Here is a 14,315-nt window from a genome sequence, read left to right on the forward strand (position 1 = left end):
TGGTCTTCTCCCTGCTTCCCCTGCACGGGCACATTGCACATTTGCCATTTCATCTCCTCTCACTGCTGCTCGCTGTGGAGCTCCCTGTGATGATACCCCTTCCCACCTATCCTTCCTGAATCGTGGCCGCCAGGTATTTTTGTCATTCCCCCATTCCCCATCCTTCGACTTCCCGGTCCCCTGCAGTGCTGGATGGACACGTGCTCTCACTTTGATAAGGCATTTTCTCCAAATCTCCCTGCAAAGCTGCTCTCTCATTTGTTGCTCCACAGGGGAAGAGTGAAAGGGAACATATGCATGCCTGGAACCCAGGATGGTTTGCACATCTCCATAACAGTATAACAGCAGAAAACTGGCCGAACAGGCTAAAACTGGCAGGACCCAATGACTGATTAAACCTACACATAACTTCAGCATCAAAAGTCCTTTAGAAACTCTTAGAAAAACAGCCAAAAAACATTTGGAGGTGGTTTTTTTTTTTTTTTTTTTTCAATCCCTCATTTCTGGACAGGAACAAATGGCTGAGAAACATGTTAACAAAATAAAGATCAACCAGTCACTCTCCCGGTGGTAGAGGACTCTGAATGTCTCCTTAGAAGTGGAAAACCAGAAGGCAGATAAACCCAGAATATGCTAGCCAAAGTCACATTGGTTTCTTCCATATTGATACCAGCAGGACCAAGGACTCCCTCGCTGTCCCTGCTGCATCTAGCACAGCATTTCAAGGCCGGGGATTATCAATGCGGCGAGCGGGTAACCGCCAGGGTGGAGCAGGGCATGGGCCACATTGGAGAGCAATTAGATGACGGCTTATCAGGAGTAAAAGTCAGTTTCCAGATAAGCAGAGTGTAACACATGGATTAAAGTTGTCAGTTAATTAAAGAGGCCAGGGTTTAAGCCGCGGACAGGGCTGTGTTTTGTGAAGTAATGCTCCAAGAGATAGTGCCATTCTGATGAGCCGGGAGGAGGGTGGTGTGGCATGGGGTGTAGGGGTGCTGGGTTAATTACCAGAACTAATTACAAATGCCTTGTCTGAGGGCTCCAGGCCAGGCTCCAAGCCTGTGTGTTGTGGAGCAGACTCAGGTGCAGACCTCGGGTGCGGGGGCAGATCTTCTTCCCGTTCAGGCACTGACCACGCCTGGTGCAAACAGTGATGGAGCAACTAGCATGGACCAGAGAGCTTGGCACGACACCTTCTCTAACCACAGAGAAAGCAATGGACTGACAAGCCTTCCAAGCAGAGATAACTTGTTTTATCTGCAATCTAATTGTTTTTTATCTCTTTTTAATGAGCGCCAAATTTCTGCCCCTGCAGGCAGCCCTGGGGCAGGGCTGGTGGAAGCAACAGACCTCCAGGGTGGACGGCCACATGCAGCACCTCCAATGGGAACAATAAAGATGGGCAGCCACATTTTATCTGCCTGGGGCAGCAGGAAACCCTGGGGGAGTCCTGCTTTGCAGTGGATGGCAGCCTCAGTTCACACATTAGAGCCGTTCAGCATTTCGTTACAGCTTTGTGGTCTTTAAAGGAGAGGTCTGTGCGAGACGCACCAGAAAAGGAAGGCGCCGCTTTGAAGAGCTCACATTTGAAGCAAGGATCTCCTGACTCATCCACACACACGTTGCACCTAAATGCACTTTGAACCTTGCAACATTTCCAGCACAAAAGCAGCATCTTCCTCAGCTGTGCCCCACGCTTCCTTGGGCAGACAGTACAATTCGCTTTGAAGTGGGTAAATGGAAATTGATTCCTAATTCTCACTGCTCCTAGACGGCAGCGAGCAATCCAAAATAAGGTTAAGTTTGCTCCCAGTCTCCTCTTTCTGCAGCTTTTTCGCAGCAGGGTGACAGCTCGGGCAGATGACTGCACAGCAGTGCCTGCCAGGGTGAGTCACGCCAGCGCTGGCTCTGAAGGAGGTGTAACTCTGCGGTGAGAGTAAAAGGAGAGGTTGTGAACTTCAGAGCATGAGAGTGGAGGATTTAAATAAGGGTCAAGTCACATAAAGTTCACCTTCCTTTGAATTAGATCATGAAAGCCTTGAGCATCCTGCCAAGTCTCCCTCGGTTTGCTCCCCCTCACTCTGCTCCAGAAGGGAGAGCTCTTCCAAGCCGCCCAAAGCCCATGGAGCCATAAATTACTTCAGAGACTGGCTGATAGAAAAAAGCTAAGGCAGGATAATTAATGTCAAAATTTGTTTATTTTGAGCTAAGAATCAAAGAATAATTTAAGTTGGAAGGGACCTCTGGACGTCGTCTGCCCCACCCGTGGCTTAGAGCAGGGCCATCTCCATGGCTAGATCACATTGCTCAGGGCCCTGTGACTATCCCCAGGGATGGAGATCCCCCAGTCTCTCCAGACAGCCTCTTCCTACAGCCTCTTCTAATGCCAAACCAGTCAAGTAAAACTAACTGGAGTTATCCCTCTTGTACCTTTTGTCTGTTTTCCTCTTCTGTGGGCATTCAGGAAGGGCCTGGCTCCATCTTCTCCACAAGCTGGCACCTGGGTGGATTGTTCATAGAATCATTAAGGTTGGAAAAGACCTCCAAAATCATCTAGTCCAACCATCATTGTTGTCACCAGACTCCCCAAATCCTCTCCTGCAAAGCTATTTTCCTCCCTGTCAGCCTCCAGCTCACTCCGCTGCATGGGGTTCGTCCCTCCAACCTACAGGGTTTGGCACTTGGCCTTGGAGAACCTCATGGCAGTTCTGTAGCCCCTGTCCACAGCCTGCCCAGGTGGCTCTGAGGAGCAGTCCTGCCCCTGTTGGCCTCACCATTCCCCTGGTTGTCTATTGGCCCCATGCCTGCCGAGGTGCCTCCTGCCCTGCTGGGCCGTGAAGACAAGGAGCAGTACCCTGGCTTTCATGCCTCACACTTGCAATGCAAAGATCTTGATGTCCATCTTGAACATCGCAGAGGAATAGATCTGTGGATGGAAACTTCAAGAGATTTTCCACCTGTTGCTCAAGACTGAAACACTCTCAAACACAGAAAGCGAATTCTGTGCCTTGAGAGAGATTTTGAAAATCTCATCAGGACTGAAGACTAAAACCAGAAACTTATATCAAATGCATGCCAGATATGTGGTGCTAAGCTTCACCTATAAGGAAAAAAAAAGAAAAAGGTTATTGACAGAATAGGAAATGGCTCCTAAACTTTTCCAGCTCCACAGCCCTGTCATTTGATGTTCTTTGTCTGTTTCCTTTATTGTACATTTCAATATATCTCTATTGTAAATTGAGACTAGTAACTGCTTATAGGGGATCCAAAGACTAACCAGGGGAACAGAGCAATAGCAGCGAATTGTAATACTGTGGAGAGATTATAGATTTATGAGGCCCTTTTGAAATATTAATCAATCATAACAATCTGTCTTTCTCAGTCAGGTAGAAATTATAATGTTCATTTTAAAAAAGAGCAAGCTAGGATACATAGAACTTGTCAAAAATTACTCACCATCAAAAAGAAAGACTTGGCACAACCAGGAAGGGAGCTTGGCCCCCAGGGACTCTCTGGAGCAGTCAAGGTTGCCCGCCGCCCTGCTGAGCAGAGGAGCTTGATGCAGGAGAAGGCAGCATGAGGGAGCACGAGCATGCAGGAACTGTCTGAGGATGCTTCTCCAATGGTAGTCAGCAGGGACTTTTCATCTTTATTATTGTTGCGTATGGACTGTGTTCGTTAAAATCATGCAATGTCTGGTTTAGAAAAAGAGAAAAGAAAGAAAGAAAGAAAGAAAGAAAGAAAGAAAGAAAGAAAGAAAGAAAGAAAGAAAGAAAGAAAGAAAAAGAAAGAGAAAGAAAAAAACACCAAAACTGTAGCAGGAAGTGGGAGAAAGAGCAGCCACTATTTACAGAGATTTCAAATTGGCATGAGAGCAACCTAAGTAAGAAACAGTGCATATAAAGAAAGGTTAAAGATGACCAAGAATTGCTATGGGAGGAGCTAGAAATGTCTAATTAGTTTTAAAATCTGGTTACTACAATAAAGAGGAGGAAAAGGAAAAATATTGAGGTCAAAGTGGATTTGCTTTTTCAGTCACATGCAAAAAATGAAAAAAATTCATTTGAAGTTGTTGCAAAATGCTTCTCTGCATCCCAAACTGGACTTTTTTTACTTTTTTTTTTTTAATGATGTCACCCTTTTTAACTCTTTAAAAGGTGGCTTATGTATTTTTGAGGATAAATAAATACTCCAGAAATTCCTTAAAATATATTTTCCAGCACATGAGTTATATTTACCCCCCAAAATAATTCTCAGAACTACTGAGCAAAGGCCTGGGGAAGAGGGTGGACATTTGACACAAGTAGGCCTTAACTCCCAGCGTGAAGTGACCGAAACCCAAGCTGCTAGAGGAAGAGAAAGCGCAGTAGGTCACGCTTCGGAGCAATGAAGTCTCACGGCTCATTTCCAGCTAGGCACTAGGCTCTATCAGGTCCCTGGAATTTGCACCAAGAGACTTCATATGAACTTAATAATATTAAAATGATTTAATTTAGAGACGGAGTTTGGGGAGGAAATGCCTCTGTCCCTGTCCACTTGCAGTATAGACGAGCCTGCCAGAGACTCCCTCCAGTCCAAGTCTATCTTGACAGATGTCTAAAATACGCAAGTGCTAAACCTATCCTTCCCCATGCAGTATGGTAATTCATGTCAGTTCAGGCTTATTGGATTAGCATGCAGCAACAAATAATGTAGTGAAATGCAAACACCTTGGGGCTGGAGGCCTCAGGGACTGAGGCAGTTAAAACATGCAAGGCATGAGAAAATAAGCTAGTATTATTTTTGCTTTCTGTTGCAGAGGGAAAACAAAGAAGAAGAAATAGTGAATATCATTGATATGTCAACCACAGGCACCTCTCTGGGGGCCATCTCGGTGGTCAGATGGCCCCTGTGATGGAGGGTTTTCCTCCAGACCCATGACGCAGTGAGGAAGAGTGCAATAAAGATGCAAGAATTGTGCCACCAGACTCTGAACAGCAAGAGCACTGGCAATTGTATTTCTGCTCTGCTGGGTAGGAAGCATCCAGTATATGCATTATATGCATTTCTATCTCTGCCATGGCCACTACGCAACATAATGTAATGGTCTCTTCTGTTTTAGTTTCTGAATTGTAATGGTCCCTATGAGAGTAGATGAAGAAAAATGAAAACACATCAGCAAAAATGGATGGAGAATGAAAATCCTGAAAAATAGATTTATTGCTACAAATTGAACCTGGGAGTTCCTTGATGGCTTTGATGCCATCCTGCAGCTGACAGCAAAGAAATGATTTAGCAGTGCCTGCATCATGCTTGTTTAAATGTTTCTGTGTGCTGGGAGCTGCTCACCTGTGAGAAGGGCAGGTGAGATGCAAGGTCAGAACTTCTGCTCTTCACCTTCAGGGGAGCGGGACCATGAATGGATGCTTGGAGCCAGATAAAGGTATCCAAGTTTTATCGAGGACCTTTTTTTTTTTTTTTTTTTTTTTCCCCAGCTTTTTCCTCTGATGAACTTGGAATAGGCTGCCAAACATCTTTCCTGTTTTTCTAATTTGCTTCAGCATGGCTGTCTGACTCAGCTGGCATCAGGCATGCGGTGGAAACCAAGAGGGCGCAGGGAACCTTTCCCCAAGAAGCCAAGTTCTCTTGTCACAAAAACAAAAGAAATTCCTCAAATTTCAGACACGCAATTAAAATGAGTCAGTAAAGAGAAAAAAAAAGCAAAATGGGCAAGAGATGGAAATGTGTGGCGGTAGCATGGGAAGCATGACAGCTTACGATTACAGGAAAAACTCATGTGAGCCTGTGAAAGAAAGTAAAAATGTGTTTAGGTCAGGAACTAGAGTTTTGCTTCAAAGCACACTTTTGCAGGGTGCAAGCTGCCAGGCAACCCCATGTGCCAAACCCTGGTGGATGCCACCAGCACCATAAGGGTACCCAGGATGCCCCAGAGAATGGGCAGGGAAATGGGGCCAGGGCTGGCTGTGCCTGCAGGAGGGTGTGGTCACAGTGATGGGGCAGCTTTAGGTGATGAACTTGGGTCTGTCAGGCAGAAAGGTGGGAACCATGCATCAGGGCCTTTTTTTCCCTTTGTGTGTGTCCCTGGGACTTCTGGGAAGAGAATGAGCTACCAGCAGGTAGCACCTTTCCCTACACCGGTGTTATTTGGGTTTTCACCAACATGGTGACCCTGATGCGGCCCACCTAGGCCCGAGAGCAGTGCAGGACAGCTCCAAGTACCAGCAGCAGATGTAAGCAGAGGCTCTGCTGAAACTGTTTGAGCCCACAGACTTCAATGTCTGGCAATAACTCTGCTGGGCCGCACAGCGAGCTCGTCACGGAAAACCTGCTGGTGATTCAGAGAGCTTTGCTCGCCCCTGGCATCAATGCTCACCAGTGGGAGCGGCGCTGGGGAGGAGAAGGAGGAGGCCTGGGGCAGGCAAGGATTTGTGTGGATTCAACATAAATCCCCTTGCAACATCACCAAGTGGTGGAGGACGTGGCACAGCTCAGCCCTCCTGAGGTCAGATGTGGCTTACTTCTCCTTGGGGTGTCCACATTTCTGTGATTTGGTGGCACCGCATGCCTCAGCTCACAGAGCTGGGGGGAGAGGGCTGCAGGTGGTCCCTGAGCATCCCCGTGGCTAAACGAAGTGATAAACCCTCTGATAAAACTCTGGTTATGGGTATGGAGTCACAGAATCATGGAACAGGACAGGTTGGAAGGAGCTTGAGCAACCACCAGGTCAACCCTTTCATGGGAAAAGGCAGCCCGGATGAGATTATTGAGCACCCTGTTTCATCCCATGTTGAAAAGATGGAATCCCTTTGGTCTTCCAGGGCAGGTTCTCCAGCCCTTTTGGCCATTGTTGTGGCACTCCTTTGGACTCTGTCCTTCAGGTCATTTTTGGACCCTCTCTGGTTTGTCCACATCCTTACTGAATTGGGACCAGAAGTATGTGAAGGAGGAGGAAGGTCCAGCTTGCAGTCCTGCTCCCGAGCTGGTGGCCTCGTCACAGAGTATTTAATCAGAATTTATAAAGTTGCAGATAGACAAATTGCTTTAGGAAGCTGGGCAGGCTAATTGGCTGGCAGTGACTAATCACCACCTGATTACAGAGTAGCGGTTGCACAGGTATGAATCAGAACCTGCAATTGTCAGAGCCCTGTCTGAAACCACCCTGCAAACAGAGGCTTTTTCTTCCCCGCTTTGACAGAGCAGGCCCATTGTGCGACAGAGATAGATCGCGCCTTGCCCATGGAGAGAAAATATAATTACAGTGTGTCCGGGAGAAGGAGACAAGGATCAATATACAGGAAAAGAAATAATTATATACAAACGCACAACCCCTGTGAAGAGAGGCATTTAGGAAATTTCAGGGAGGAGGGGAAGAACAGGCCATCTCAGCTTCATAAATCTGTTTCACACCAGCATTTACAAATGCATTTTCAAAAGTGGAGCAAATCCAGATCCAGATTAAGTCTCTTAATGACAAACTTACAAAGATGATGCTTTCTCTCCCTGTCCTGGGGCTCCACAAAGCAGCACAAAGCCACCATAGGCTGTGGAGCACCTTCCTCTCCTCCTCTGAAGGGTGATTTCACTGCCCCATCCTCATCCTCGCCCTGTGTTGGAAGGGCTCGGCGTGCTGGCCCAAGCTTTCTAAACATTTATCTAATTTCTGCACCCTGTTTACAAACTGCGGGCTCTTGTGTCCTTCTGGGACTGCTGGACAGGGCGAGAGCTGCATCCCATGAGCAGAAAGAACTGGGTGTTTGAATGCAAGACTGGGCTTCTGCAAATACATAGAGAAGAGACAGACAGTTCAGTCATTCACTGTAAAATTTGTTTTTAGGAGCAGTTCCCTATTCAGATATTACCTAAAAAATTTTAAATGAGTGGTTTACCTCAGTGGCTTTTTTTTTTTTTTTTTCTAATTTAAATCACAGAAACCGTTCTCCACTTGGAAGAAATTAATCCATTCGTATAGGCTTATTTGCGGATCTTTGTGCTTGCCATCCTGAAATTATCATCCAGGAGTTCTGCAGCAGCTAATGAAATTTTAATCCCCCAGTACTCAGCGTGTATGCACATAATGAATGTTTGCACGTACGTTCAACATCTTTGTCATCCGAATGCACCAACACTCACCTCGCATACACACGCATACGCGTTAGTCAGGGCTATGACTTATTGCTCGGGGGCATCACGGGGTGTCCGTGCTCCAGCTGTGAGTTATGTGACGGGCTCGCTGGCGGACCCAGGGATCAGACAAGTCAGCGCTGCATCACACAGCCCCACGTACCAGCAGTAACTGGGGTTTCCTAATGCTCTGCAAATGTTCTCACCAGAAGCCACGCACAGTTTGTCTCAAAAAGACCACCTTCATAGCTGTTTTTTTTTTTTTTTACTTTGTTGAAGTTCTTATTTTGTACAAATTGGTTCCTTCTTCCTATACATTGGGCCTTGATCACATTTTTTTTTCATGTGTAGATACTTAAAATTTGGGCTTTAAAGCTACTTCTGGGATCTTAACATAAATAATACGTTTTTCATCATACCTCAGTCCTTGGGAACTTCTGTTGAAGCTGCAGGATGTACATCCAAAATTCAGGTAATTTATTTAGGCAATGGAGTTAATGAAGGCTGGATTCTTAGTATTTTATTGCAGAGTCTCACATGTCCTGCCAAAATAATCACAGTTCAGCCTTAACCCTATCACTCACCCAAATCCCTCTTCCTACAGGGTATACAGCTCTCCCATTATCCCTGCTAAATGCAGTCGGTGTCACTTCTGAGCAACATGTGTGTGGACTGATCCATGAGGCCTGGGCGCCAGATAGCACCGACGCCAGCCAAACCACCTTGAGAGCTCCCCTAATCCCACCCTGGTACCCTGAGGAGGGCTATGGACTCATTTTTAACAACTAACATCCAAGCAAGCAAATGTGAACCCACTGTTCACAACGACAGGAGCTCTTCCAGCAATCTCCCTACAGAAACGAGGCGAGCAGTAAGCCCAGGCAAGCTGCAGAAACCTCTGCTTTGTCATTGATGTGCAGTTTGTTCTCTCCTGATGGTTTTGTGACATTTAGTCTTGTATGTGTTTATCGTGGCCCATCCCATAACACAGCAGCTTATGAAGTGAGCAGGAATTAGAGATCAATGGATTTCACCCTTTTTTTCCCTTCTGAAAACAAATCTGCAGCCAAGCTTCATGTAGCAGTTCCCCATCCTTTGCAATCTACAGAAGCTTCACAATATGGGGCAATGCAAACAGCCATACAGGCATTATGAGCAGGGGCCTTCAGACTTGCATGCTCAGAAGATGTAAACTCACAGCCTGAAGGAGGTGTGCAACTCTGAAAATGTCTTTAAAACAATAACTTCCAAATCAGGCAGCAATAATAGGTTTTCCCACTCTGGGGCCTCTGAGGAGTTATTAAATACAATTTTCCAGACTCATTCAAATGTCAACTCATTACAGCCTGTGCAAATAGGAAGGCAGACCGTGGGATTTGTGTTTTTGTTATAACTATTTTTACATCGAATCTATAAAATGTATAAAGGAGCATTAAGCCTTGTTATTCTCTTCCTTTTTTTTTTTTTTTTACCCATAGCTGCCCGACCTCTTTTTGAAAAGGATCATTCAAAAGCGGCCAGATAATAAAGGCTGGATGAGGACATTCCAGTCCCTCCTTATCCACTTAAAAATACAGTATTTCAAAGGCAATTCGGGAGTGCTTCTTTTGGCAGCTACAACCGGAGCCACAGTAGAAACCTTTCAGTGGGTCAGCCTGATGGATGGCCTCTTACATCAATGAGCCAGCTGTCCCCATTAGGAGTGGGAATCATCTGAGCAGCCCGAGGAGACTTCAAAGGAACATTTATCATGTACAGAAAAAAAAAAAAAAAGGTACCCTGCACTTGCGTGGCTCTTTGCAGCAGCAGATCTCAAAAGGTCTGCAGAGGTCAGTTTTATTGTTAGGCATGGAGGAGCAGAGACACGCAGCCTGGAAAGGGCTTGCTGAAAGTCCCTGGGGTCCGAGCAGCAGAGTTGGGACTCGTACACTCTAATTCCAGTGCAGTGCCCGTCTTTAGCCCCATTTCATCCTCCCCCTCAAGGTACCGATTCCCTGGAGAGTCAACATTACCTGTCTAAAGGCATAAACACACTTGCATTTATTTCTCCCTATTCCACGACCACTTTTTTCCAGCATTTTTGGGTGGAGATTTTGTGGGTTGGAAGAAAATGCCCTTTAGATGAGTCTGTTGGACTGCCAGGCCTGTGAAGACCTCTCCAGCATCCTCAGCTTTCCCTTCCTGTTCTTTCTTTTCATGCACTGGTCCCTGCAGAGATGTCCAAGTGTGCAGCACCTCCATCACAGGAGTTATTGTGGGCTTTGCTCTTCCAGGTGCTCAAGGGCTCCCTCCGCTTCTACATATCCCATCCACTGGACCACTGCAAAAGCTCATGAACAGTCCCACCTCCCTCAGTGAAATTCCAGGCAGCAACCAGTCAAAGCCCAACACCCATCTGTTTGAGAGAAAAAAGGATATATATATATAAATATATATAATGTAAATTTTTTTTTTTTGGTAAGGTTTTGCCAATCTTTGTCTCCCTGAAAACAGGTGAGAAGATTTCGCATAGAATGCTAAAAACTGAGTTTGCAGCTGAGGGAGGGCAAGAAACCCACCTCATTTCAGCTGAAAAGGAAACTACTGACAAAGCCCTGAGCGACCAAAAATGGCCTTGACTGGAAACAGATGCCGCAGTTCTTACCAGTCCAAAGGAGTCCCCGGGGCTTTGGATTCCTCAGTTTCTCAGAAGTGCTGGGTTTTTAAGAGAAGTACAGTAGCAGATAAACAGGATTAGGGAGTTTTAGAGTGGATTTATAAACCTTTCCTGGGCTACCCAGGCTGTGCCCACTTGACGGTTCCTAGAAAATTAGGCTCCCTTAAGATTTCCTGGCTGGGTGCAGACTTAAAATTTAATTTTCTTTAATAACAGTCCCACAGAGTAATTGTTTGCGCATGCATGGACACGCTGAGATGGATGTGGTTATTTGGCTCATTTAATTGTCTTTGCGCCAGGGATCTGGCAAGAGGACCTGCTGTGTCAAGTGGTGTCTAATCTCCTATAAAACCTAACACTTCTGGCACAAACACTTGAGCTCGCAAGTTTTAAGCACCCTTCCTTGCCAGTTGTACAAGCGGCGTGTGATCCTCCGCTTGCTTGCAGAAGGGACTGGGACACTCCTTCCCGTCCATCCTGCCTGGGCTTGGAGCAAGGCCACTGCAAGGCAGTGTGCATCTGGTGGCCTCCGTGCATCTGGTGTCCTCCTCCATAGCCTGCTGGATGTCTTCTTAAGGGTGGATCTCAACTTTCACTGGTTAAATTAAAAAAAAAAAAAAAAGTTAAAAAGTGGTTTGGGAGAGAAAGAAAGTTTCAAGACTTTCTGACGGCAGAGAAAAGCTTGAAAATACCCGTGCTGTAACATCTAAAGGCAAATGAAATCAACTCAGAAGCATGTACTTTTGAAAGTACATAACTTGCCAGTGACGTGATTCTTATGACTCTCACAATATGGAGGTCAAAATTGTGCTTAAATTGCCTGTAAGAGAGTTGAATACGATGTGCCCAAATAATGTACCACTGCACCATGCTGCTGCACCTTAGGGTGGTGTTAGACCACACAAGTTGAGCCTTCATGCTATCACCTCTCCTGCTCATGGCCTTAACAAGACCTCTGGGAAAAGGGAGAGTTTCATCATCTTTGAAGCATGCAGGAAAAAAAAAGATAAAAGGTGCAGTTTCAAGACCCATTTGAGCTGATTTAAGCATGAAATTTTGCTGAAAAACAAAGCCTTGCCTTCGGGCACCTGATCTCATCCAAAACTATTGTTTTCTGGGGAGATGAGAACTGTTTTTCCAAAACAGGTTGCTGGACTGGTTTTCATCTTAGGCTTGCCGAAGGCTGGGTGAGTGGGGAGAAGAAAGGAGCACGTGGCTGGGAAGGTGGACAGAGCTGCTCCTTTCTCCAGCGGTGGGGATGGTGATGCCGCAGGGATGGCCTTAAGCCAGTTGTCCTCAGAGGCTGGTTGCAATCACAGAAGAAGAATCTGGCCTTCGTCTCCAGAGCCCAGGAATAACCCCCGAACAATGGGACATCGCCGCCCCCTCCCTAAGAGAGAAGCACAGGTCGAAGGGAAAAACAGCCTCCATGACTTCTCTCCTTATTTCTCCAACTTCACAGCTAAGTCATTAGAAATAAATAAATGAATGAATGAATATCTGGAGGCTCTTCTGTTCCAGTTACGTAACCAACAAAACACTATATTCTTCCCCACTGACGAGCATTTAAATGTTCTGTCCCCCAGCTACAGCCTGCTAATAGGGATCATGAGGACCGCTTCGGCTGCCAAGAAGAAAGCTTCAACATTGCTTTTTTTTCTCCAAATCTCCATAGGCGCCTGATCTGTGTGCAAATGCTTTCTGGATTGTTTTTTAATGCTCTGTTTTGTTAGGTTTTGCACTTCCAGATAATAACCGTACAGACCGGGTGGCTGCATGTTGGCCGTGAGAGGCAGGAGGGTCAGCAGCAGGAGGTTTGGATGCTCTTCCATTGCCCCTTAGTAAATTGTGTTGGGAGGGAACTGAAGAGCCTTCATAACCTAGCTTCATGGGTTAGGTTTTTTTCTGGTTTTCATTTGTAAGCTAGAATGAATTAGCATATTTCTCTCTCGTTTTACGTGGCTGGTGTTAATTATTTTATTAGTTGCAAGAACAAACCAAATTTGTAATTATTAATATCGGTAGAAATCTCAGTGTGCTCACTGACATATTTGAGAGTTTTCGTGCCATTTTTTAAGACAAGAAACAAGTGTCGAAAGACACATTTGTGACTATTATTTTAATCTTTCACACAGCTGGAGAGTTTAGTGTCCGTGGCTGTGGTCTCGTTCTCCTCTTTCCTTGCTGAAAGTTCTTCCAGTTCGGTACATTTCAGTGGGAGCTGGGACAATAAGTTCATCTCTTCCAAAGGTTAATATGTCCAGTGTTTCTCTTACGTACGCAGTATTGTTACTCTGATTTCACAATCAATCAGACACAAAAATGTTAAGTACCTTGCCAGGAGAAGAAAGGGGATAGAAAGGAGGACAAGAAACCCAGATCACTGAAAAAAATAAAAATTAAACCAGGAAATGTAGAAAATGAAGGGAAATATATCACTAAGTGCATTCATAACAGCAAGGAATGGCCGATTATTAAATGTCACCTGTAGTTCTCATGTATGAGTCATATCTAAGCTCTGTCCTCATCTGTAAATGGAGGCAAAAGACGCAATCTTTCATTCATACAACCCCTTTTTACATGACCTGACTCATCCTGGTGAAGTTTGGCCAGTGGGCAGAGATGCCCTGTGTACACATCCAGAGGGTGAAGGCTCTGGTACAGCCGAGGCCAGGGCAATGCCTCACTGCAGGGGGCAGGACGGGCCAGTTCCCAGATGAGTCCTCTCCTACTGCCCCTGCTCGCCTCATCCCAGCTCATGGAAACAGCTGGAAATGAACCCAGAGGAGAACAGAAGGACCATTCGCTGCTGGATTAGTGAGCTGAACTGGTTCTCCCAGGGGTCAAGGCAGTGCTAAAGCTGATCCACGAGGAGGAGGCAGGAGAGGGCAGCTGGGAGCAGGGGGTGCCTTTGTTCTAGTGTTAGCAAAGACACAGACACCTCCTGAGGGCATTTAGGCCCACCTCCGATCCCCTCTGTGAGTGCCTGTTTTCTCCACAGATATTAAGGCAGACCAGGTCACCTCCAGTGCTCCCTCTGGCACTTCAGTAGAGGGCTAGAGGAGAGGCTGGCTGAAATCAGCCCTCGGCCTCTTCACAGCAAGGGCACCCTGTTACAGTACAACTTCAAGTGATACCACGAATGCTTCAGTAATCTTAAAATCAACCACTTCTTCCACAACAAGAGGTTCACAGCGCAATTAGAAACAGACGTGGGCAGCTAGTTTGGTGCGACTCCCCTTGTAGGCACTCTTGATTCAGTTACTTTCCGTATCAGAGACATTGACATAGCAGGTTCTCCAGCAGAAAAAGGTTATGCAGCAGCTTGACGGCTGTGTGTCCTAAGCTGATATACAGCCTCTGTGCCGAGACAAGACTGAAGGGTCTCCCGTGACTCATGCCTGAGCTGTGAGAGAGAACGTGATGCATGCAGATCTGTCTTTGACGCAATGACATGTCAGCCCTGGCAGCAGCACCGCTCGGCTCAGGAGCTGGCCCCTCTCGGCACTAAATCTCGGTTCACGATCTCTGTGAAGTT

At 46.2% G+C, this 14,315-nt stretch overlaps 1 long non-coding RNA gene across 1 annotated transcript; it reads right to left on the reverse strand.

Annotated features, from left to right (window-relative positions):
- Nucleotides 1-490: 490 nt before the first annotated feature.
- On the reverse strand, nucleotides 491-3,864 carry LOC118247702 (uncharacterized). Its single transcript, XR_004778523.2, has 3 exons — nucleotides 3,457-3,864; nucleotides 2,431-2,500; nucleotides 491-1,925 (listed from the first exon to the last, which is right to left on the reverse strand). It is a non-coding gene; the product is annotated as an uncharacterized LOC118247702 (long non-coding RNA).
- Between the last annotated feature and the right edge of the window lie 10,451 nt (nucleotides 3,865-14,315).

Source organism: Cygnus atratus, chromosome 1, assembly GCF_013377495.2.
Source record: "Cygnus atratus isolate AKBS03 ecotype Queensland, Australia chromosome 1, CAtr_DNAZoo_HiC_assembly, whole genome shotgun sequence".
Lineage (NCBI taxonomy): Eukaryota > Metazoa > Chordata > Aves > Anseriformes > Anatidae > Cygnus > Cygnus atratus.